This window comes from Podarcis gaigeae (genome assembly GCF_964106915.1).
Source record: "Podarcis gaigeae genome assembly, chromosome: 5".
In the NCBI taxonomy this organism is placed as follows: domain Eukaryota; kingdom Metazoa; phylum Chordata; class Lepidosauria; order Squamata; family Lacertidae; genus Podarcis; species Podarcis gaigeae.
In genome coordinates, this window is record NC_139681.1 from 58821986 (window position 1) to 58846577 (window position 24592).

Below are 24592 nucleotides of genomic sequence, written 5' to 3' on the forward strand. Positions count from 1 at the left end.
CTCTACTTTACATGACAACTGGATAGAGCAACACGGAGAAGCACCATGCCTACTAGATCTGTTTCTACAACAGGAAACCCAGAAGTAATCTGGAACTGACCATAGACAATAAGACAAAGATGATGGGCATGGTCTGTAATTGACAGGAGCTCTTCAACTGCTCGGATTTGAAAAGTTGGGGGAGGGGGAGGAATGAACCACTGCATAAGGTGACACAAAAACATAGTAATACAGACAGGAGTATTTCGTCACATGTATAGTATATGCTCAACTTGGGTATATTTGATGGGTGAAATGAAAAATGTTCATGGGATTTCTCGGCAGGAAGGTGTTCTCTGACAATCATTCAAAAACACAGGGCACATAAAGTGTGATAGCACTGTTGTGTGAGTGATAGTTACATTTTTAATCTTTAGAGTGCTTTATGATTCTGTACTGTTCCAAGTGAGACACAAACTCAAACACAGATCCCTGCGCATTCAAAACTTCCCAGCAACAAGAGATTAACTATTGTGTGGAGACTTCTTCAGTTCCTTCATTGATGCTTCCAGAAAAGGAGAGACACCCAAGTATCAGACATCTCCTTTGGCAGTATTAACGTAAACATTTTACCAGCATACTCCTCCAAATAAACTCACAACAATTGCCCTGCAAATATGCAGAAAAGATAGAAATGGCTTGTTTATAACAAAGGACTAAGGAGATTAATAAATTGGCTGTTGACCTATTATTTGCTTTCCTCAGCCTCCTTAAATGATTCTTACTGACCTGTTTGTACTCCCTACTGGGCTCAGTGCAGATGAAGCACAATACTGTGCTTTACACTGTATGTGGCCAGTCTGTCATGGAGAGGTTGCTGCTTTCCAGCACTGCTTTAGTCATCCCATGTTCAGAATAACTACCCAGATGGGGAAACTTAAACCTTGGAGGACAGATGGTGCCCCTTGAGCAGCTCTTGATTGCAGCCTCTATTCACCAAATCTTCTAGAGAAACTGCATCTCATCCCTTATCTATCTTTCCACAATGAATACTGACATTGTCAACACACAACAGAGGTCCAAAGATTTTTATGATTTGCTGTCAAATAACACACACACACATACATACACACACACACACACACACACCCTTCCCCAAGTCTGGAGACCAAGCACCTAAATAACAAAACCTAAAGTGAATACAATATCCTTGCTAATCTGTTGAAGCAAAAAATGTAAATTCTTGAGGCACCTTAAAAGACTAACCAATTTATTATGGCACAAACTTTCATATAGACCAGAGTTTGGTCCGCAAAAATGTATGCGGTCATAAATGTGTTTAGTCTTTAAGGTGCCACAAGGTAGTCTGTCAAACCTTTAGCTGAGATTTTAACAAATCCTTCTCCCTGTTCTGAGGACTTGCAAGAAACCAAAGGGAGACACTAAACTGGAAATTCAAGTTCTGTAGAGTTGTCTACACACTAACAGTGTTAGTGTCTGGTATGCAGGGCCTCTTTGAGGCAAGAGTCTGTAAAGAAGTGGACGTGTTCTAATTTCAGTACAAAGTCCCAAGACACACTAAAGCAGCTGTTCTCGACCTGGTGCCCTCCAATTGTTGCAGATGGACTACCTCTCCCCTTCTCCCTGACCATTGACTATGTTGGATGGGGTTGAGGTTAGCAGTCCAAAACTTCTGGAGGGCACTAGGTTGTAGAAGGTTTCATTTAAGCCTAGTGCAGGTGAGAATTCTCTTTCATGAGCTCAACATATCCCCACCTCTTTACCCTGCTCTGAGTCAACCAGCAGCTAGGGTCTAGATTAGAATTAGCCAGTGTTTCTAATGATCCCAAGACAAATGTGCTCTCCACTAGGGAAGGACCACAGTAAATAAACTCCTATGGGTACAAGTCGCCGGCTCTTCCAAGTTGAAGACATTGTGTCCAATGCAAATTTTGCCCCCTGGACAGGGTTTGATACAGCTACAAAGCATGTTTAGACTCAAGGATACTAAGAAGAATCACAGAATATGACAGGTTAATTGAAAACACTCCCCACATTTCCCCCAGGAACTACTGTCCTATCCCAAGTCCGAACATTTGTTTGAAACTTAAGAAATGCATAAAACAGGGGAAGGCTTGGTTAAGAGAGCTTCCACACTGACAGAATCCCAACTCCAGCACTGACCTACTGGATATGCAAAGGCCACTCCTCCACCGCCCTGTCCAGCTCTAGCCTCGCTGAGCAGCCTGGAAACTGGAAAAACTTATAACTGGTTTTCCAGGGGAAAGAGCTCTCAGCCAAACACAAGCTATTCTGGTTTACAGAAAGAAGCTGAAGCAAGACAGAAGGAAAGGGTCTGAGGCCAGGGAAGGCTGCTGCAGAGTGACAGCAGGAGAACAGCCTCCAGCAAAGAAAAATTAAACGACCCCATCATGCACACTGCGACCCCTAGTGCTGCTTATCTCCAGGGACCTATCCCCCCACCCAAAAAAACACACCACCCAATCCCACAATTTCTTCCTAACACTCTGAGATTCTGCCATTCCCCTGTTTTGAAAACAGCAGGAGTTGCAAACTCCACTAGAGGAGAATTCTTGTCTCACTCGCGTCTTGGCGGCCTCCCTCGCTCACTGACCAAACATACACACCTTGAAGGAAACTTTATGATCTTTGCTGCTGCTGCTGCTCCTAAGCAAAGCCCACAGACCTAGGAAGCCCCCATCCCCAAATCAACCCCCTCGGTTCCTTTCCCTTTCCACACCCCCTCTTGCAACTCTGTTCCGAGGAGAGTAAGGCCTAGTGTCACTGCCTGAAGACACCGGGGGTGGGAGGGGGGTGAGAGAGAGGAATCCAGAAGAAAGGGGGAAAAACAGGCTGGGAACAAGAAGACCCCTTCGCTGGGAGATCCTCCCACCCACCCAAAAGGCAAGCCGGGGTGTCTTCAATCCCTCTGCCTTTCCTGCCCAGCACACCACCTTCCCAATCCTCACATGGCTCTGGGAGCGCAGACATGCTCGGATGGAGGAAGCCCTTCGCCGCGCCGCATCCATGCAAGAGCCGTGGTTGGGAAGAAGCCATTGAACCGCCGCCGCCGCCGGCTCCTCCACACACACACACACACACACACACACACCCCGGACCTTTCCCAGGCACCCGGGACGGCCTCGCGGACCTCCCCCGAACTTGATCCGAGCGCGAGCAGCGAGCTCCGAGCCTTACCTGGGGAGAAGTGGCGGAGTGTCGCTGTTGCGGGCGAGGGGCGGGACGGTGGGGTGGGGGGAGAAGTGGGAGACGGCGGCAAGACGGGAACTCAGAACATCCCTGCTGCCCGAGGGTGCTTTACTCCCAGCCAGCCATGGGGAGAGGAGAGAGAAAGTTCAAAATGGAAAGAATAATTGAGAAAAAGGCCAGGAGCCGGCTTGCAACTGGACCAGGCGGGAGCGGAGCGCGGCGGCGGCTGCCGAGAGGCCTAGCGGAGCCAGCGGCCGCCGAAGGAAACAGGAAGGCTTCGGTGAAAAGGAGGAAGCCCGTCCTTTGTCTGCCAGGTTTTCCCTGAACAATGGCTGCTCCTGCTGCTGTCTCAGGCCCTCTGTTGGGGCATGGAGGAGGCTCGGCTCTTGCACACACGCTCGCTCTCGCGTACACGCGCGCACACACACACACCTCCCTGTGCCTTTCAGAAAGAGGCCCAGAAGCTCCTCTCTAAGGAGGAGGAGGAGGCCTTCCCTCCCCACTCCCACTCCTCTCTCCCCCGCTCCAGGGGCTGCTCTGATCGCATGAAAGAGGGAGGGATCTGCCATGCCTAGGCTGAGAAAAACAAAAGGGAGAGACAGACCCAGACAGAAAGAGGTAAATCCCAGAGAGGGAAGGGGACGCCAGGCAGCCGGAAAGACCAGAGGAGAGAAAGCTGCGGTGGGAGGTGATGCCATCCGCCCTTAAAGATGATGATGCTGAAGAAGAAGAGGGGTGGGTGAAAAAGCTCCCCACTCTAAGTAAAGCAGCCTGGGAAGTACCAGGTCTTTTCCCACCATGGAAGAAACTCTCGGGCTCTACAGCAAAAACAACAACAAAAAAAAAACATTAAAAAGGCCAATTCCCCCCACCCTCATCTAATCGGGATGGAGAGCTTCAATGCGTGCCTTATTCCAGGTCTTGCAAATATCCCTGGTAGGAAGGAAACTTCGCCACGTTGGGAGGTTTCACTCGTTTCTTCCATCTACGCAAATCTAGTGCCCAAATCGCTTTAATTCAATGAAAGGGTTGGGGTTTCAATGAAAGCTTGAAGTGCTTTTTCCTACTGGGTAGTTTGTTGCAAGGACGCACCTAAGAAGCAAAAACCCTTTGCATTTAGTAGGAGTTGCTTCCAAGTAAATTAAACATTCATAGAATCCAGCTGAAACTGATATTTTGTTACCCACAAACAACCACGAAAATAATTCTAGCGGAACTGTATGTGAGGAGATGGGCATTTAATTACGTACTCCAGTTCCTGCTAGCTTGTAGGGTATGGTTTAGAGTAGACCAAAAGCCTAAATTTCTGCGATACCAGATGCAAAATGTTTATATCTCAGTGTAATTAGGGCAACTGGGTTGAGACATCCTAGGGCTGTGCAGTCCAAAGCCTTCACTGCAATTCCCAGGATGTGGTGCCTTTTTGTGATATGGGGTCTCTTATAAATGTAGCCAAAAACAGTTATGTCTTCCCTGGAAGCAGGGCTGAATTTGTGTCAAGTTGTTATGATTAATGGCTAAAACCAGTAGAACTAAACTTGTGCTGTGGCTCACCAAGGACAGCCATGGAGCCTAGGGCTCAGATTGTCAGTTCCCCCACCCAACAGAGGAGCCAACAGCTTCACAGTTTGGTTGCTGGGAATGGCAAAAGCCATTCCTTTTGCATCACTGCATGTCCTCCAGCTGTCAATAGCACAGAACCACTGTCAGGAGAAAAGGATGCAACCTTAGCCTAGGGCTCAGCCTTGAACATGTCATGTACTGTAATCATAAATAAGAGTACCTATACTGGCCGCCTGATGAATAACTACAAATATTATGAGCGCATTTAGAATTCAGTGGAAGGTTTCTAGCGCAGGATAGTGACCTGCAGGCACGTTTGAGCCTTCACATTTCTAATTTTAGAAACAGAGTGAATCTATAGCATTGGTCTTTATGTAAGACAGAATTGAACTAAAGCAGAGGTAGGGAACCTGTGTCTTCCAGACATCACTAGACTACAACTCCCATAATCCCTGACCATCAGTTGTGATGGAGTCCCACAACAGCTGGAGAGCTACAAGTTCCTCATCATTAGGTCTAATGCCACTGCGTCCCCTTCAGAGCTGCCCTGGGATACATGAACCTTGCAGGTACAGACAAGATGTCTTTCAAACCCTAAATGTTACTAAGCAGGGAAACATGAAATCCAGGGCTAGCCAGAAACAAGGGACAAAAGTGAGTTTTCAGCACCTGTTCTATGGGCAATATATGTTCTGTAGAATGCAACATCCCAAAATAAGGACACATGGCAGCTTTTGCAAATGAGAACTGATGGACAGAGCTGGCAAAAGACACTTTTTCCTTCAGAACTTTTAATTGCATTTTTTTTTCTGAAAAAAGTAATAACAAGACATTGTTGTTTTTAACTTGGAAACTAAAACCCATGAAATGTATCATTTCATTTTAGAGCAAACCTTTTTAGCCACTCAGAATGGCTGGTGTTGGTTGGTATTATTTAATTCTCCTGCAATGAAGAGTAATTTTGAGATATACATCATGTAAAAAATCCAGTAAGATTCAAGGCATAAAATTAGGTGCCTCCTTCAACTGAGCACTGGAAAATAATTGGGGGGGGTAGTATATAGCTGGTTGTGCAAATGTGCACACATATACAGCTGCAGCTGTACAACTGTTCTAGCACAATAGACTTTTTTAAGTTACAGGTTTCTAGGTTTGACTGTAATAGAACAAACCCTCAAAATATGGAATGCGTGCCTTCCACTTAACTGATGGCTTGCTTTAGCAGGAGAAGCCTAAATGTACTGGCAGCCTGAACCAGGATTGTCATATTTTCATCAGATGCTAGAATCAGAAGTCAATAAATACAACATTTTAAATGCCTGCTACTCATCTGAGCAAGTAAGAAAATAATGGAAGAATACTTCATTCTGCAGAACTCTGGGTAACGTGCAATTGCAACTGCAGCTGAAAGGCTACACATCTGTTTTCTTTTTCATAAAAGGAGTCGGGGCTTGGATTATGTGCTGAAATACGAAATCACACACACACACAAAACGTAGCTAAAGTGCTGTGTGTCAAACTGCCACTGGGACAAACCAAAGCTCTGCTTTCGGGAACAGCCTAGCGATAGGAATGGTTCTAATTACCAGGCTCTAAGCTACAGAATTCAGGTCACAAATTTCCTGAGAATCAGAGTTGGTTCTAGTGAGGGTCTAGCAAGGAGATGTGAGTCTCCGCTACATAAAAACAAAGGATCAGTCTTATGTGGTTAGTACATCTAGCACAGTATCCCCTCTCTGACAAGAACCAGCTCCAGATGTACCAGAGGAAGCCTGAAACACTGCAATGAATCAGCATATAACTCCAGCCTTTGCCATTCACTTTTCAGTTATTTCACTCTCCTAAACTAGTGACACCCTCAGCAAGAGGTCCTTGTATGTACAGTGGTACCTCGGGTTACATACGCTTCAGGTTACACACTCCACTAAGCCAGAAATAGTGCTTCAGGTTAAGAACTTTGCTTCAGGATAAGAACAAAAATCGTGCTCCGATGGCGCAGCAGCAGCAGGAGGCCCCATTAGCTAAAGTGATGCTTCAGGTTAATAACAGTTTCAGGTTAAGAACGGACCTCCGGAACGAATTAAGTACTTAACCCGAGGTACCACTGTATTTACAAAATCCTAAACAACTAGGGTCTAGGGTACCTCAGGGATCACCTGAACCGTTATATCCCATTTTGATCACTAACTAAAATAATCTGCAAGAACTAAAATAATCTTCAGGAATGTTGTAGATCATTCCCCAGGTTGGCGAGGCTCAATTGATAACAAGAAATGGAGCTTTTAGAGTCATCAGCCCAGGCCTGTGTAATATTCTGCCAACAGAGATTCAGCAGGCACCTTCTGCTTCAACTTCTAAACGCCTGCTGAAAACTTTTCTATTCCACCAGGCCTGTGAAGGAAATGAAGAACACATCTACAATGGTTAATTGGTGTCTGTGTTTAACTTTTTAATGTGATTTTTACTGTGTAGTTTTACTCTTTTTTGTTGTTGTTGCAAACTGCTTTGAAATTTATTATACTGCTATTTCATTAAAAAATATTTCTATAAAGAAATAAGATGTCTGAACCATTTTAGTTAATGGCTATGGAGAGGATTATGTCTAGGAATAAATTCTACACCTTTTGAAGTTAGTTAAACTATTGGCTATCACCATGATCTTATGGTAGCATGTTTCAAGGATCAATGATGCATGCTGTGGTAAAGAACTTAAAAAACAAAAGCTAGATTTTAGTTTTAATTTCACTGTGTTACCCCTTCAGTTCTACTGGAATGGTAAACATTAAAATGTTAGGCGAACACTTCTGGGTGGTTCCAGACAACTGTAGTGAAGGTGTTTCACCCATTTGAGCTCAACGGAAGAGCAGACAGGGAAATGATCAAGGTGAGCAAGCCAGTATTAAAAAAAACAACAGAGCTGCTACTACTACGTTCTCAGATCTATGCTCAGTCTCCCAATCACAGAGTTTCTAGCCTAGTAAGCAAAGGCAGCAATAGACTTTCTCCTCTTGGCTGCTTCAGTGCCACAAAAAGCAGCATAGCCTAGGGTTCTAGCCCTGGGTGCAAGGGTCAGTTTCTGGCTCTGATTTAAAATGCTACCAAGCAGTCCTCTAATCAACTTGGGTTTTGCAAGGAACGGCAGACAAAACAGGATGAGTCACAGAATAGCACCTTCATGTGATACTGCTCCTTTCAGCAGAAGCACCATGGTGAATCTGTTATTTGATGTGCCCAGTTACCATGGCTGTAGTGATGGTGTCTGGGAAAGGATGGTGCTGCTATCTGTTCACTACTGCAGCAAAGGGGTATGAGTCATATCCAAAATTCAGGGTACCATACCATGTGATAAAACACTGAATGGTCACATGGAACCTAAAAGGCTGATTATGAAGCTATTTTCCTGAGTCTGATTTTAAAATAATAATAATAACCCTTATAAAATATTATTTTTAATCATTTCCCTCTCCTGGCATTAACAGGTGTCATCCTAACAATCCACAGTGGCAAGGAAACACTTCTTCAGGACCCAACGCTTGGGAAATGGAGCCATAGCATATCCTAATGCACATATATTTGTGAGGTTTCTAACCTGTGGCTGATGCAAGTTCAAGGCTTCCTAGAAAGGGAGACCCAATCCCTTGCTGTAACAATCATATAAATCTGATATTTTGGAGGTACAGAAAAATAGCTTATGCCCTTTCACCTCCTCTTCGAAATGCTAGGTTGGCAGGAGCAGGGACCGAGCAATGGGAGCTCACCCTGTTGCAGGGATTCGAACTGCCGACCTTCTGATCGGCAAGTCCTAGGCTCTGTGGTTTAACCTACAGCGCCACCCGCGTCCCATAAGAACAAAAATACTGCCTACTATGACATTCTTGATTTCCTAAGTGCTTTACAGGCTTTATTGTATTTAACCTCACCACAATGCTGTGAGAGAAAAGTTATCAGGATTCCTGTTCTACAGGTGTGTGGGATTGGTGCTGAACATTTTTCTCTCAGAACTATATAAGTAATCTTTAGCAGCAGTTGAATATACATCAAGATCTTCCAGATCAAAGTACTAGATCTATTAATCCAGTGGAGTACACTTCTTTCGGGCATCCACACATTGTAGACTTCTGTCCCACCTGACATCTCAGATTCACACATCAAACAACTGCACCATCAACAATGCAGTGATAGAGAATGTCTATATACATATTATAATGGGGTTAGGAAATGAGACAAACAAGCTTCCCAACAAAGCTAGAAGTTCTGTGATTCAGGTTAGCTAGGCATGGAGAGGGTGGGAATTATACCTGCCTCATGGGGTGTATCAAAATCCAGAAACGGGGGGGGGGGACTAATTTTCCCACATGTATTTGGGGAGGGTGAAAACCACTAAGTCCTGCAGACTGGTAGGTTTGGGGGTCAGCAATATCATTTTTTAGCAGCATCAGTCCATGTCACAGGAACACATCCTCTAGTAGGAATACATCTTTAGCAACCTTTGGGTAGGCAGAAATAAAACATGCCCTGTGTGTGCATTTTATTCTCCCGTCTGCTGACTTAGGGCACCCTTATGCTACAGCAGCCTTGCAGCGCATCCTCACCTTCAGCGATCCCTCTTTGGAGCAGGTCCACAAAGATGCAGCAGCTCCAGCTGGTTCTGGTTCCAGTCAAGTTAATAATTAAAGAGGCATTGGATGGATGCTGAAGCAGGACTGGGATGTGGTTGGCGGAAGTCCAGTGGGAGGTATTGTGTATTTTGTGTTCTCATTTTGTATTTTAATGTTGTGAACCACCCTGTGATCTTTGGACGAAGGGCACTATACATATTTTAACAGGAAGAAGAAGAGGAAGAGGAAGAAGAAGAAGAAGAAGAAGAAGATCCCTTCCACCTTTTATACATAGGAGTCCAGCAGCACAAGAACCAACCTCCCCCCCCCCCTCAACTCCTGCAGTTCTCTCTTCAGTCTTTTCATGTGCCACAGTTCACCAGCCCCTTTTTACTGTACTCTGTGCAGCTAGCACTGGTGCTCTGGGAGATATAAATCACACAGACACAGCTTTACGGCCATTGATCCAACCACGTGGCAACGGATGCCGCTCTCCGACGAGGAGCATTTCCCCTTGTTAGAAGAGAGACACAGCTGCTCAGAAACTTAAGTCCTTTTCGCTGGGGCTTTGCCAAGATTGGATAGCCAAGATGGTTAGAACGCCTTAGGGAATATGGAGGGTGCAGGTTGGGTCAGATTTCCAGATCCTATATGTAGGACCCTGAGGGGCTTGAAGGGACACTGGTTAACTCCAGAGAAAGCACCAAAACAATTGCTCACCAACAAATCCTGGGGCTGTGTGTGTGTGACGGTGGGGAAGGGCCCTCATCTGAGAGGCAGGCTGTCTACTCCAGGACTTGTTGGCATGCGAAGTCACAGGAGGAGAGGGGGGGGGACCTCTGCACCTTGCAAAGGCCACAGCTGAGCAGGTGTTTCCTGTCACTTGTTTCAGGCAGTTAAGTGCTTCCTTCAGGGCCTGCTAAACAGAGTCCTTCATCTTCCTCTCTAGTCTAGCCCTAGTTCCACAGGCAAATAGTCCACAGTCATTTGATTTCCATTTCTTTTGTTGCCACTGATCAATGAGGTTTCCAAAGAGCTGCCCCCAGCAAGGCAGCTTCTATGCTACGTTCCCAGTACCCAGGTACGCTTCTGCTATGGGTGCCACTCAGCTTATCTCCTGTGCTATACAGGAACATGTGGCTACTTCATGTGTAGCAGGGCCTCAAGCGGGGTTCACAGCTACGGACAGCTGGATTCTATTAGGTTACAAAAACTTACCCGATTTTACATACAGATTCCTGGCATGACAGTATTCTGAACAACAGGACTACAAAGCTAGTTTTACCAACTTTTTCATTGCCCTGCAGGCACCTTTAGCATATAGCAACCTGGAATAATTTGATCTCTTCTGTTTGGTTGTTGGTAGAACAATATAATAAACAGACTGTGTCTGTCTAGAAATAAATAAATCATTGTTTTTGACCAAGGTAACCAAATGAAGTGGCCTGTATAAAATCATGCAATATCAATTTGATTTATTATTATTTTTTGCATAATCTACTCCTTTTCTGTTAGCCATAGGGAGGAACAAAGAGCTATGCCAGGTGCTAAATCTGTTTTGCTTGTCTACTGAAATTCCTGTCTTCCTTCCCCTCTGCCTTCTGAGATTTCATATGATGTTCAGGGCATTTTCAAGTCTTGTTTTGCAGCCTTAAGGGCTAGAAACTTAAAAGAAGATAACATTCTCAGGATGCTGAAGTTTGACCCCAACACCAATTCTTGTGCTTGCATTGTATGATAATGTAATGCACATTGACCTGAATAAAAGGCGGAAAGCATGCCTTAATTTGTTTGATGGCCCTGCACTGCCCCTGGAAGATAACTGGAAGAGACATCAGGTGTCTCTGAACCAGTCATTGAGACAGAAAGGAAATTATTTTAAAGTTGCTCTGATTACAACTTTGAAAACATTTAGACAGAGCTTGTAACTGTCACTGATTCCTGCACTAAGCTAATAGACCAGAGATTCTCAAACTGGACCATAAGCTCCATTTAGGTGATCCCAACAAAAGATTGTGAGCAGTCAATAATAATTTTTTGGTTGGCTCTGTGCCTGATTTGTTGTTGGTTTTCCCTCCCTGACAATTGAGATTGAGGTCATTTTGACCAGCAAAGGAATTATCAAACAAGCTAACAAGGACTTGGCCTATGGCCCATTATTTTCATAATAGAACACTGGTACAGTTTACTGATTTCTCCCTTTTTTAAAAAAATGCCACTTAAAGGGGCACTTCTCGGTAGCCTGGCCTAGAGCCTTTGGTTTTCACTGGGTGGTGCTGGTTTTGAACATGAAGCTGGCATTGAAAAAGAAGCAAGGGTTGCTATGTGATTCTCTGAGACGAGTTTTCAAGTGTCTCTCTACAACCATACTGCTCCCTAAGTTGACTTCCTGAGCCTGCATTGCTATAGTCACCCACTGCAGAGTAAGCCCCATTGAACTCATTGAAACTTACTTCTGAGTAAACATGGGTACAATTTTTATTTATTTTTTATTTATTTATTTTATTTTATTTTTTATTTATTTTATTTATTTATTATTTTTTATTTGTTATTTCATTATATATATATATATATATATTTGCTTTCGTAGATTTTCACGGGTACAGGAATGCAGGTTTTGGTGTCCTCGGGTGTCTTCCCGTGTAAAAGTTGGGGTGTCTAGGCGACGTTTCGACGAGGTCTCACTCGTCATCTTCAGGCTGGTGCTTTCGGCTTCTTGTTACTGTAACAGTAACAAGAAGCCGAAAGCACCAGCCTGAAGATGACGAGTGAGACCTCGTCGAAACGTCGTCTAGACACCCCAACTTTTACACGGGAAGACACCCGAGGACACCAAAACCTGCATATATATATATATATATATATATATATATATATATATATATATGTACCACTTGATTGTAGAAAATATTTTTCCTATGAGGGCTACTTATATTAATTTTCAGCAGCTGGATTTGTTGCCCAGGCAACAAATGCAGGTTAAGGAAAACTTCCAACTGGCCCACTGACCAACGAAACTTCCACTGGTTCACTCTTACCTGGACATTTGAAGCACATTAAAGGACACTGGAGGAAGCACATTCTTTCCCTCACCGAAGTCTAGGCACTGTAGTTTACCCCTCACAGAGTTATGATTCCCAACAACCCTTAACAGGCTACAGTGCCCAAAATTATTTTGAGGGAAAGAAGGTGCTTTGAAAGTGCTTTAACTGTGTGGGGAACACACAGCCTTGCCCTCTAGCTGCTCAGTGACATCAAGCCTAGTGGACAGGGCTGGTGGAATTGGAGAAATCACAATAACAAACAGCCATGCAGCATGCAGAGGGAAGAAAATGCTTCATAAAAATGCTCTAGTGCAACTTTCTCCAACTTGGTGCCCTCAAGACATTTTAAACTACAACTCCCATCATTCTTGACCATTAGCCACGCTGGCTGGAGGTGAGGAAAACTAGAGTCTAACAACATCTGGAGGTCACCAAGATAGGGAAGGCTGCTCTAGCAGATAGCTAGGAAGGCCTGTGGCACCCAAAGTGCTCTTGTGGTTCCCATGAGATTGGTGCCCTCTTAAGGGGGAGCAGCTATCCCTATAGGGAAGTAGCGATCACTCTAGTGTTGGAGTCTAGATTAGCTGGCAAGCCAATCTACTTGTTAACCAAAACCCTACAGAAAGATGTCTGTTCCAGCAAAACCTTTTGCTAGAAACTACCACACACCCAGCTCCTGCCAACCTAGCAGTTCTAAAGCACGTCAAAGTGCAAGTAGATAAATAGGTACCGCTCCGGCGGGAAGGTAAACGCCGTTTCCACGCGCTGCTCTGGTTCGCCAGAAGCGGCTTAGTCATGCTGGCCACATGACCCGGAAGCTGTATGCCGGCTCCCTCGGCCAATAAAGTGTGATGAGCACCGCAACCCCAGAGTCGTTTGCGACTGGACCTAACGGTCAGGGGTCCCTTTACCTTTACCACACACCTAGCACTATGCAGCTCATAACTCTCAAGCAGAGTCCCACTTAAGTGGCTTCTGGCAGACCAATAACTTCTGCATTACCCTAACCTTCTGGTTTCATGTTACATCTGTGCATACCAATTCCATGCAGCGTTGATTCTCTTCCTGCTAGGGAAGGGACAGAAAGAGCACAGGCCAGCTGCTCCACAGCTCTTCAAACCACCCTGCTGTCAAACAGCAAGAGAGAAAGCCACAGACAGGCCCACTAATACTCTGGCGCTTCTCACCTGTACATGAGTTTTAGTGGCAAACAAAATGCCAAGGAGATGACTACGGTCCATCAGAGTCTCTTGTTAACAAGGGACACATAAACAAGTCAGGAGAAAGGGCCGAGAAGGAGAGGGGGAGCAGCCTGTTTGGAATAAATAGAAGGGGGAAATGCACCACAGTAATGCACCATTACCCCCTTCAGAACAAAAAGTGCTCTTACTCACAAGCCACATAGCCTACAGCTGTCCCAATCCTGACCCCATGCAACTCTACAGACCCCAAAGCATGGCACTTACCCCTTCCCACATGCTTTACAGGAGCTGAGTTGCTTATCAGAGTTTGCCAAATATACTCTTCCATCTCAAGCTTGTTATCTGGGGAGTTGTTTGTAACCAACAGCCTTGCACAACTCCGAGAAGTGGATGCTTCTTGGGCAGGGGGATTCTTACAGCAACCAGCCAGCCAGCCGAGCAAACACCCCCCTAGTTGAATCTCTTCAGCCATTTACAATTTATTGTGCTTCTCTAGGAAACTGTGGACTCCACCCACCACAGATAACAACCTTTATCTTATTTAAATTGTTGTGCTAGAAAGGAAAGAGTGACCATGCTAGACTTTCAGCTCACTTCACATTCAAGGTTCATCCTTTGAACATGTAAACTAATCAGTTACTGAAGCAAGTTGGTTCCTCCGAATAACTGGCGCTATAACCAGGTGTCTAGAGACATTTGTGTGGCTTTGGGTAAAGCTTGGGACATCTTTTGGAGAAAAATGGAAGTCAATGAACTTGGAAGGGGGAAATGAACAAATTGTTGTTCTTAACCCTTTCCTAGTGTAACTCTGCTGCATCAGGCATTTTGTTCTCACAGTAGCCAACCAGATGCCTGCACAGGCAGGACCTGAGTGCAGAGAACTCTTCCAATGTGAAACCCTACAATGGGTACTTAGAGGCATACTGCCTTAACAGTGGGGCGACAAGATAGCCATCATGGCTACTAGCCATTGACAGTCGTATTCTCCATGAATTTGGCCAAACTTGTATTAGAGCCATCCAAGTTAGCCACCATCACTATCTCTTCTGGGAGCACATAGTTAAACTAAGGAATTCTTGTGAATTTGAAGAAAACAGAGTCTCCAACTGCTTGAAGCATTTATTGTATGTTTCTTTCAATTAGCCATATTGGATGATATGTTGAGGGTATTTAATCAAGATCAGTTTTTGCTTGCTAACAAAAACAGGCAGATCACTCCTTCTTGAGGAAATTATCTTCACTATATTGTTAAGTGGAGTCAAGAAGTGTACAGAAATTACTTTTTCCAACATCCTCCCCATAGTGATTAAAACCTGATTTCTAAAAAAAAAAAAAAGTAACATTTTAGATTGATTAATCACCTCTTTCATCCCTAGACAAAAAGGCTGAAAATGTGATGGAATAATGCATCAAAGGGTCAGGAACTGGTAATTAAATACTGTTTTTTAAAAAAGATATCCATGTGCGTTTAGAATTTCTGAAGTCATTCTCATGGCTTTTAGTGGTTGACTTAAGATTTTGAACATTGACAGCACTGGTGGTGGAAGGCTACACTTTGGAAGCCTATGCAGTGGTACCTCGGGTTAAGAACTTAATTCGTTCTGGAGGTCCATTCTTAACCTGAAACCATTCTTAACCTGACGTACCACTTTAGCTAATGGGGCCTCCTGCTGCCGCTGCGCCACTGTCACGCGATTTCTGTTCTCATCCTGAAGCAAAGTTCTTAACCCGAGGTACTATTTCTGGGTTCTGGGGTCTGTAACCTGAAGTGTTTGTAACCCGAGGTACCACTGTACAAGATAACAAGATTCAACGTAGAAGGAAACTGTTTCCTGAATATGAAATATTGTTACTACACAAGGCAGAGGGTCAATTGTGTTGCTCTTGTGAAGAAATTACAGTTGCACTAGCATGACATGCCCACATCAATCAGATGCAAGTTAGCTACAAAGCACTACAATTGGCAATGGTGTACACACACGTCTGTGTGTAGGTGAGATATGATCACCTACTAGTAACAACAGGTTGCTTTCACTTTCTTTTTAAAGTATGGAAGTAAGCATGTTGAGACATTGGCAGAAACACCATGGCAGCCTATGATATCAATAGACCAACCCCCAGCAAAAATAGCCCAGGTTATGTGGGGATTTGGGATTGGGGCATCACCGGGAGCCTTGGCTGCTATATGTTGGCGTTTGGGGAGGAAATCTGGTAGGGCCCCTTTCCTAAGCATGGCTTCAGCATGTGGAATTGTACAAAGCAACTTAGGCTAAGGAGGACAGGCAGCAGCAAAGTCAGCCCCACCCTCTCCCAAGAGTTGTTCTGCAGAAGGCAGGCTTATCGGGCACCTGCATGCATGACTTGTGGTTTCCTTCAGTTGCTGGGCAATAAGGAGGATCTGCAGGGCTCTTTTTGCAGCTTGTCAAAGAAGGGAGCATTTCCCCCACTCAGCGACACAAATCTTTTTTTTTTAACCTAGAATTCAGGAGGAATGGGTTGGTGATAACCATGGATTATCTGAGCCCCCCCTCAGGACTTGCACAAAGCAAATTTATTTCCCAGGCTTGTAAAGGAGGAAAACGCTGTGTGTGTGTCTCTAGATGAAGAGTGCCTTAGATTCGGCATGTCAAGATGAAGCTGCTGATTACTGCTTTTCCAAGGCATCAATATGCATTCTATGGAGAAAGGCCTGCCCCATTCCTAAAAGCCAAATGTGCACAAATGCAAGCAAACCCGAGATACACAAATAACAAATATATCAATGGCAGAATTCCAAGTGTGCAAACGTATTTGGTATACATGCATGCATGTATTTGCACAAATACAGAGATGCTCACTCTTAACTAACTTGCATGCACAGTGGCTCAGACATGCGCACTGCCCCACCCTTTCCATTAGCTCCAGCATCTGGATTCCGGGGGGGGGGGGCACATATTGAATGCATCAGGAATAGAGTTTCTCCTGCCAGTTTCTTCCCCAGGGGGGGTGCAGTTCAATCCAGCCTGGCTTACAGTCCCTATTGGGACTCTGCCTAGTTAAACAGATAGCTCCCTACTGAATAGGTAATTCTTCCATCTTCCTCCACTTGTTTCCTGAGCCTGAGGTGGCTGGTTCCAAGCTGGAAGAAACATTTAGCAGGTTCTAATCATGGTGCTGCAGTTGCTGCTGTTCCCCACTGGCTTCAGTGGTGGTGGCAGATAACGTTTCCCAACCCGCCTGAGCTTCAGAAACTGTCCCTTGCAAAGACTTGACAACAAATACTAATGCTGCCCAAGAGTTCAAGTATTTGCGTCATACAGGCCTCACTGAAATTTTCCATGATTAAAATATTGCTGTGTTTCCACTATTCTCTCTTCATAACAGAATCACAAAAATGTAACACAAGTCCTACAGTATTTGGGTGTTTATGAGTTCCAATGTTCAACAATAGTGGACCAACACAAGTGACACTGACACAACCCCCCCCCCCCTAAATAGAATAAGAGAAGCATTCCCACCCCACTCACCTCTCCACCCTCCCCCTCTTTCCCCCTCTTTTCTTCTTGGCCCAATACTGCATGCAATAATAATGTCTCACAACAAATGAAACTGATCTGTAGAAAACACAACTTGAAAGAAGACATGTATTTTTGTAAACTAAGAAATCTTTAATAAAAATCATATATATATATATATTCACAGTGAGCTGTGAAACCAAATACATTTATATTATATGACCAAGTAGCCCTACCTCCTCCCCCAACATCTGCAGGTACAGCACAAAAGTCTGTAGGGAAAGGACCTTTGCACATACCTGTGAAGGCACCCCTCCCTATAGACATTCACCTGTATGTCAGGGGAGGAACATGCCACCCTAGGGATGGGGCTACTTATTGTGGCTCTCCTCCTTGCTCCCATGTTGTTGAAGATTGGAGCTCATGTTGCTTGAACACAGCTAACATTTATTAGGAATGTGCCTGCTGCAGAAGTGAGTGATGCTCTCTGTGCAGAGGGAACTATTGAGTTAATCTTGGTAGAGAGTCAACTTCTGAAAGTGAACTTGAATTTGCCAGACACACAAAAGGCTGGTGGTTTAAACTGGGACACTGGGGAAGCTCTGTTGGCTGGTAGGATTAAATGCTTAGTGGCTTTGCTAGGAGAAGCAGATTACACTCATCCCAACTAGGTACCAGGTGTTTTTTTCCTAGGAGAAAGCAGGGGAAATCCCAGGAAGGAAATACATCTAAGATGGAATGATGCTTTGCATTCTGTGTCCAATACCACTGATCCTGCAAAAGCCTTGCAAGAAAAAGAGTGAATGAGAAATACTGATGGCAGGGCACAGGTGACCATCATGAGCTGTCCTCACACCTAAACAAGCTACTCCACCTTCTCTCTCTAACACACATGCACAGAGAGAAAGAAGAACAGGCTCCCTGGGTGGCTTGCCTTGCACAGTGAGCTGCGAAACCACACCAATACACTTCTACTGATTAGAAATAACTGTATTTTAACATGAAGAGAGATTAGCCAAATTCATCCACCAACATCACAGATAAACAAGCACAGTTTCCACAGCCACCACATCTGCAACTGTGTTTTTATGGACATTTTTCCTGGTTTGCTCTTGACACTAAAGAGGTAAAAGCCCCAACACAATCCTCAACACTGTTCCTGGTAATACACTGAGCTGGTCCTTTCACCATTAAGAGGCAGAGAAAGGGGATTTGTTTCATTCATAATGGCCAATGGCACCTGTCAGCATAATACCAGAAGTTCGGACCAGTGTGTACCTCTGTCCTTCTACCCTGATCTCTAATAAGCACCACAGTAAAATGTTCTAACCCGAATTTTTTTTTGCTTGCTCCTCAGGAAGAAGAGTCACAGAAGTTACCAGGGCATGCAGAAAAATCCTGAAGCAAACCACGGTATCTGCTTCCCATGGCTCAGGCAAATAATTCTGTTCTTCATCACTACAGCCACCACTCAGCCTCCCCGGTAATCAATGAAGCTGTCCATGCTGAGAACAGGAGCACTCCATAACACTCCGCCCCCTCTCAGCCAGGAAGCAATTTAGAGCCTGCTTGCAGTTACAAAACTATTCTTTGTTTTTCTCTAGAGAGCCAGTGTGATGCAGCAGAGTGCTGGGTTTGAACAAGAGAAATCTGGAATCGCCTCCCCACTCAGGGATGAAGTTTACCAGGAAAGTCACTCTCTACAAGCCAGATCTTCCTCGCAGGGTTGTTGTGGGGTTAAACTATTGCTCTGAGCTCACTACAGGACCAGCAGGATACAAGTACAGTCGTACCTTGGAAGTCAAGCGGAATCAGTTCCAGAAGTCTGTTTGACTTCCAAAGCGTTCAGCTTCCAAAGCATGGCTTCTGATTGGCTGCAGGAGTGTCCTGCAGCCAATCGGAAGCTGCGGAAGCCACGCCGGACGTTCTGAAAATCGTTCGAAAACCGGAACAATCACTTCTGGGTTCAGGAGCCAAAATGTTTGAATTCAAAGGCATTTGGCTTCCAAGGTTCCACTGTATAGGAAACAATCTAATTGTCAGTGGAGACTGGTCAATATGAGTGAAAGGAGCACTGCCTTACCAACTGCAGTCTGCCCTCAGCTACCCCTGCCTGCCTGCCTTATACTTTCAACCAGCCATGGGGTGGCTCTGCCTCTCACTGGCTCTGACTCCACCTGCTGTTAGTCTCCCTGCCTTCTCTCCTACCAGTCCCACTGGACACTAGTTGTTGTGAATCTAGTTTTCTCTGGAAGCTACGCTGCTGGAAAGAGCCTGTGTTTCAAAAGCAGCAAACACACACCTTTGGCCTCTAGCAAGGAAAGGACTGCTCACAGACTTGGTCAGCTGAAATATCCAAGACAAGAGATGAAAGGATCACGCTACTATACCTAGAAGGGAAGAGTTGTGGCATTTGCCTTGAAGATTTGGACTTAAAAAGCAAGAGCAACTGTCAATTCTGGATTGTCTCAGGCCAGATACACGCTGCAGTAGGCACCTTGATTATTAAATAGGATCCCCAGCCTCCCTCCCCTCTGAAAAGAAACCTCTGTAAATTGAAACTGGGACTCAGGTGTAGGCAAGCAGCTGCATTTTCATTTGGTTTTGCTGTACAAGTTGTCCTCTCCCCCCCTTATACTATTCCAATTCCTTTCCTCATCCCCAGTCTACTCTTTTTTTTTTTTGGAGATGCTGTAATAGCACACATTTGGGGGAGCATCTAATGGAGTTAAGCCAGTCAACTAAGAGTTCTGGATCTTCAGAAGAGTGTTTCCTTTTTACATATCTTGAAAGGCTTTAGCAGCCCCAGCTGCTGTTGGGTTTTTTGTTTTTGTTTTTTGGTGGACGGGGAGAAGCCTTAAGAGGTAGAAGCCTTAAGGGTCCTCCAGGAATCATAAGAATGAGGAGCTTCTAGCTTTCCCTCCTGCCATCTAGACATATTTGTGGAGGGGCAGTTATTATCACATATACCCCTTTTTTGTTTGGAGCAGCATTCAGTCATGTGCGCCCCCCACCTACATTCTGAAGTGGTACAGCCCAAACACAGGTTCACACCTCAGTGAAAACTAAGCCCTAATGGGAGCTTGCCATGCTGGGAATTCTGGGAGGCAGCAAGGCTGAAGAGGACTGGCAATGTACAGGAAGCTGCCAATCGTCAGACTATTGGTGGTCCATCTAGCACAATACTGTCTACACTGACTGGCAGTGGGTCTCCAGGATTTCAGGCAAGGATTTCTCTCCCAGCCCTAACCTGGATATGTTCAGGATTGAATCTGGAACCTTCTGCATGTAAAGCAAGCTTCTCTACCATTGAGCTATGGCAGGCAACAGCTATTGGCTGGGTAAGCCCAGTGTGAACTGAACAATCCAAGCTGCATCAGTGTTAGTTTTTCTTGCCATTTACACATTCTACCAGCAGTGGGGGAGCCACTTAACCATGAGTCGGTGTTCTCTACAGAACAGGAAAGACCAATGTGGCTGGCTAGGTTATTTAGAAACAGTGGTACTTTGGGTTAAGAACTTAATTCGTTCTAGAGGTCCGTTCTTAACCTGAAACTGTTCTTTACCTGAAGCACCACTTTAGTTAATGGGGCCTGCCGCTGCCACCGCACCGCCGGAGCACGATTTCTGTTCTCATCCTGAAGCAAAGTTCTTAACCCAAGGTACTGTTTCTGGGTTAGTAGGGTCTGTAACCTGAAGCATCTAACCTGAAGCGTCTGTAACCCAAGGTACCACTGTATAGCCTCCAACTGTATGAGATGTGATCTTCAATGAGATGCACAGCTGGGAGAACTTTTAAAACACATCCTTCTCTTGGCCTCTTTTATACACATATTAATAGAGGCGCATAGCTTAACACAGCTTTTGCTTTTGCACATAGAACAAACAACTAAAAGGCATTATCTTACTCAACACCCGGCTGGGCTGGAGAAAAGGGAGTTCCTGCTGTCTTTCCAGAACTCTTCATATTTTTATTAAAGATTTTATTGTGTTACAATACAAACAAAAAAACAAGAAGAAGTATATACAGCATCTCTACTTTCAGTTTATAGTCTTTTTCACAGTTCAATTACATTTGGTATAGGACACTATTGTAGAGCACAACTTCTGTCAGCCCCAGCCAGCAAACCCAAGGATAAGCAATAATGGAAGCTGTAGCCCAACAACATATGGAGGGCACTGTGTTGGCTACCCCTGATATAGGGCTTCCCTAGAGAAGAACAAAGCAGGGCTCTTAGTCCTCAGCCAACTTGTCTATGACATGACAACTTCAGCTAATAAATGAATAGCTCTGAATAAAGCTGAGTGGTTTCGGAAACCAAGCAATTCTGGCAACATGCTGGTAGATGAAGGGAAATGAACAAGATTGGGGACGAGCCTGCAGTCAAAGTACCCACAAACTGGATTTTGTAAACAGAGATTTCCTCCCCTCACCCTTTTAAATCCCCTACGGGATGTTCTGGGTCAGGAAGGGTCAAGTTGCTGAGGTTACAAAGCTAAGTCCACTCTGCCTTTGACCTCATTGAACCACACTGACAGTTTTAGGAGGGAAACAGGCATGAGGAATGCATCCTGAGCAAGATTCTGACCAAAGTATTGGTAATTTTGCTGTATGAAGCATGAATTATGCTCAGGTTGCAATTTCTCTTGTTCACACGTTCCCACAATATAATCACAGGCTCCACTGCAAGTTTATGCAGAATTTAAACACTCTGTGCAATGAAAAGGAATGGGTGGGAAACAGATGCAATGGAAGTCGGAATGTGCATCACACACAAGGAAATTATTCCATGGCGGGCTTTTCTTTTAGATTACCAGCTAACGAAAGTTAAACTCCAGCTCAGAAAGTCTCTGAAAACCACAAAGGACAAGGCTTTGAGGCCAGGAAAAATACATTGCTCACATGTAGGCAACAGTTCTGAGCATCACAATTCAAGGAGGGTGTTGACAAGAAGATGGAAAGGAGTCAGAAGAGAGCTACAAAAATGATTAAAGGCCTAAGATCTGACTTTAACTAGTGAGTCATACCACCACAATTCTTTTCAGGGTTTTTGAAAAGAGAGAGAGAGATGAGTGGAGATGCAAAACATATTATTCTGAATGTGGGTCCTTGATCTGCAAAGGCTAAAATTATTAGTCTAAAAAAGTCCTACTGGGTTACACAAAGCTCACACCCACATAATGGTGCACTGAACTGCAGCCTGACAATGCAATCCTGTGCATGTTCACGTGTGTTTGGTGGTGCTTACTTCCAGATAAATGTTTATAGAATGCAAATCACACTTAGGACAGGCTGAATCAATGGGGTATCTTCAAGCCTGAGGAAAATATCAAAGGAGTGGGAATAGGCTCACTGTTTTGTATTGTCTAAAATGATCTAAAGTGATCATTTCAGCCTCAGCAGCAAGAAAGATAAGAATTTTTATTAAAGTACAAGGAAGAAACTTAGGTTAAATGTAAGAAAGAATTTTAATAACTGTAAAAGTATGAAATGCTTAAATAACCTGCCTTGAAGTTTCCATATTCATATGTATGTATGTATGTATGTATGTATGTATACATTTATGTATATATGTATGTATACATATAGACAGTTTTTGGCACACTGCTGATATGGAATATCATGTCCCAGAGCAGAAATGAACTAGGTGACAATTAGGTCAACTCCCGTCCTATGTTTCTAAGAGTATTTGAGGTTTAGGAAAGGGTGGCAGCACTTCCCCACCATCATTTACAGACCCATAATTAAGATCACTAAATGTAGAGTAGTTACCTCTTAACACTTTAGCTCACTGTACTAGCAGCCAGCATAGTTTAAAAAATGCTAAAAACGTGGTCAAATGCTTTCCACCACATGCTGTTCATTCATTCTAGTGAACTAAGTGGATCTGAACCCACATTAGTGACCCTGTTGGTGCATAACCAAAGGGTTATTCCAGACTAGACGAAAAGATCTGCTAGAGTTAACACTAGGCTTTCAATCCAACTGTTGGGCCTGCCCTCCCTCCCTCCCTCCAGCAGGACAGAAGACAAACGAAAGCTGCATCCTGGGCCACCCTTATGACCAACTGGGTGTACAGAATTTATCATAGAAGTGTGGAAGGGACCTAACAATGATGATAACCACTTATAGTAAAGCATAGGTGGGCAGAAAGTAGATTGGATTCTAGTAGTAGATCTCTGGATTTTTTGGAGATCAGCAAAAACTCCCAATTATCCAAGAACAACAACAAAGCCCCCCCCTCCCCACTGGTGAGGGACCAGGAGTGATTTTTGTGTGTGAAAAGATGTGATCTTGGTTCTGGTTCTGATAAAATTCCTGGGCTGAGCATGTGCTCAAAGGCAACCTCTGCCAATTAATTCTCAGCCACCTGCATGAGACACTCTTATTCACCTGGCTCTGGCTGGTGGGTTCTAGTGGAAAACAAAATGGACCCTGAAAGCCTGAGGTCTGCGCACCTCTGCAGTAAAACAGTATCTTTGGCAGCTGAACATCCCTAACAGAATATACCAGGCAAAATAATTGCACCCGTACCATGGTGTGCAAAAAGCAACAGCCAGTAAAGTAGGCAGCTTAGCTTGAGGATACCTAACGGAGCCCACCCACAAGTACAGAATCATACTTGTGACTCACCTCCTTTAGGAGCCTAATTGCCCCCCTCCCACAAGCCATGAAGGGATTCATTTCACAGGGATGGGTGCCCAGGCACCATGGGGATGGGTGGGGTGCACAGTCCTAGGCAAAGCACAAGGTGTGGAGAGGGGGAGAAACTTGCCAGGAAAATCCATGTGAGGAGGAAGAGAAAAGGCTTGGCTCAAAAAAAGATGTTATTCCTTCAGGTGCCTTATGTGGGACATGATCTAGAGGTGCGGCTTGTCATCCCATCAGCCGGTCTAAACCACCACCTGCTATTATTCCATTACGCCCTGCATAGCCTCATGTATCTTCAGCATCCGCCTCACCTGCAGCTGAGTGCCTAATGCATCCTTTCATATTCCACAGAAGCTGCTCTTCAGCAGCGAAGGTATCTTTGGGGGGCCCTCCTGACTGGGCTTGCTAAATTAACCTCAAGTAACTGCAACCTGCTTATTTGGGTTGCAGAATGCTGGTTCCGCATCTTGGCAGAAGATACGTGCAGATTTTTCCTCACACAGGTCTTCCAACTTGCATATTACCTCTAATGCAGAGTCTCCCTCCACATGCAATCGTGTATAAGACTCACAAAGCCCCTTGACCTAATCTCTGCATAGGAGCACTGCTAGAGCTGTCTTCTACTCCATTCCTTTCCAGTGTGTATGTTGAGGCCGCATGGCAAAACTTACCAACGTCATCTGCAAGGGTGGAGATACAAGTTGCCCTCCCCCCCAAAAAACACATAACAAAACTTCATGAGCAAAGCACCTTCAGGGGTGGGCAGGCAAACTGGAGCACTGGGGGGGGGTGTCTTTAGCACTTCCCCCTCCTGACACTATCCTAATGC

General features: G+C 44.7%; 1 protein-coding gene across 3 annotated transcripts in view; it reads right to left on the reverse strand.

Annotated features, from left to right (window-relative positions):
* LDB1 (LIM domain binding 1) overlaps positions 1-24592 on the reverse strand; it is a 59385-nt gene that overhangs the window by 25370 nt on the left and 9423 nt on the right. The window contains exon 1 of one of the 3 annotated variants that reach the window (XM_083738033.1): positions 3199-3631. The exons of the other annotated variants lie outside the window; for them this stretch is intronic. The gene's annotated coding sequence lies outside the window, so the exon portion shown is untranslated. Of the gene's footprint in view, positions 1-3198; positions 3632-24592 lie in introns of those variants that run through there. 3 annotated transcript variants of the gene reach the window in all.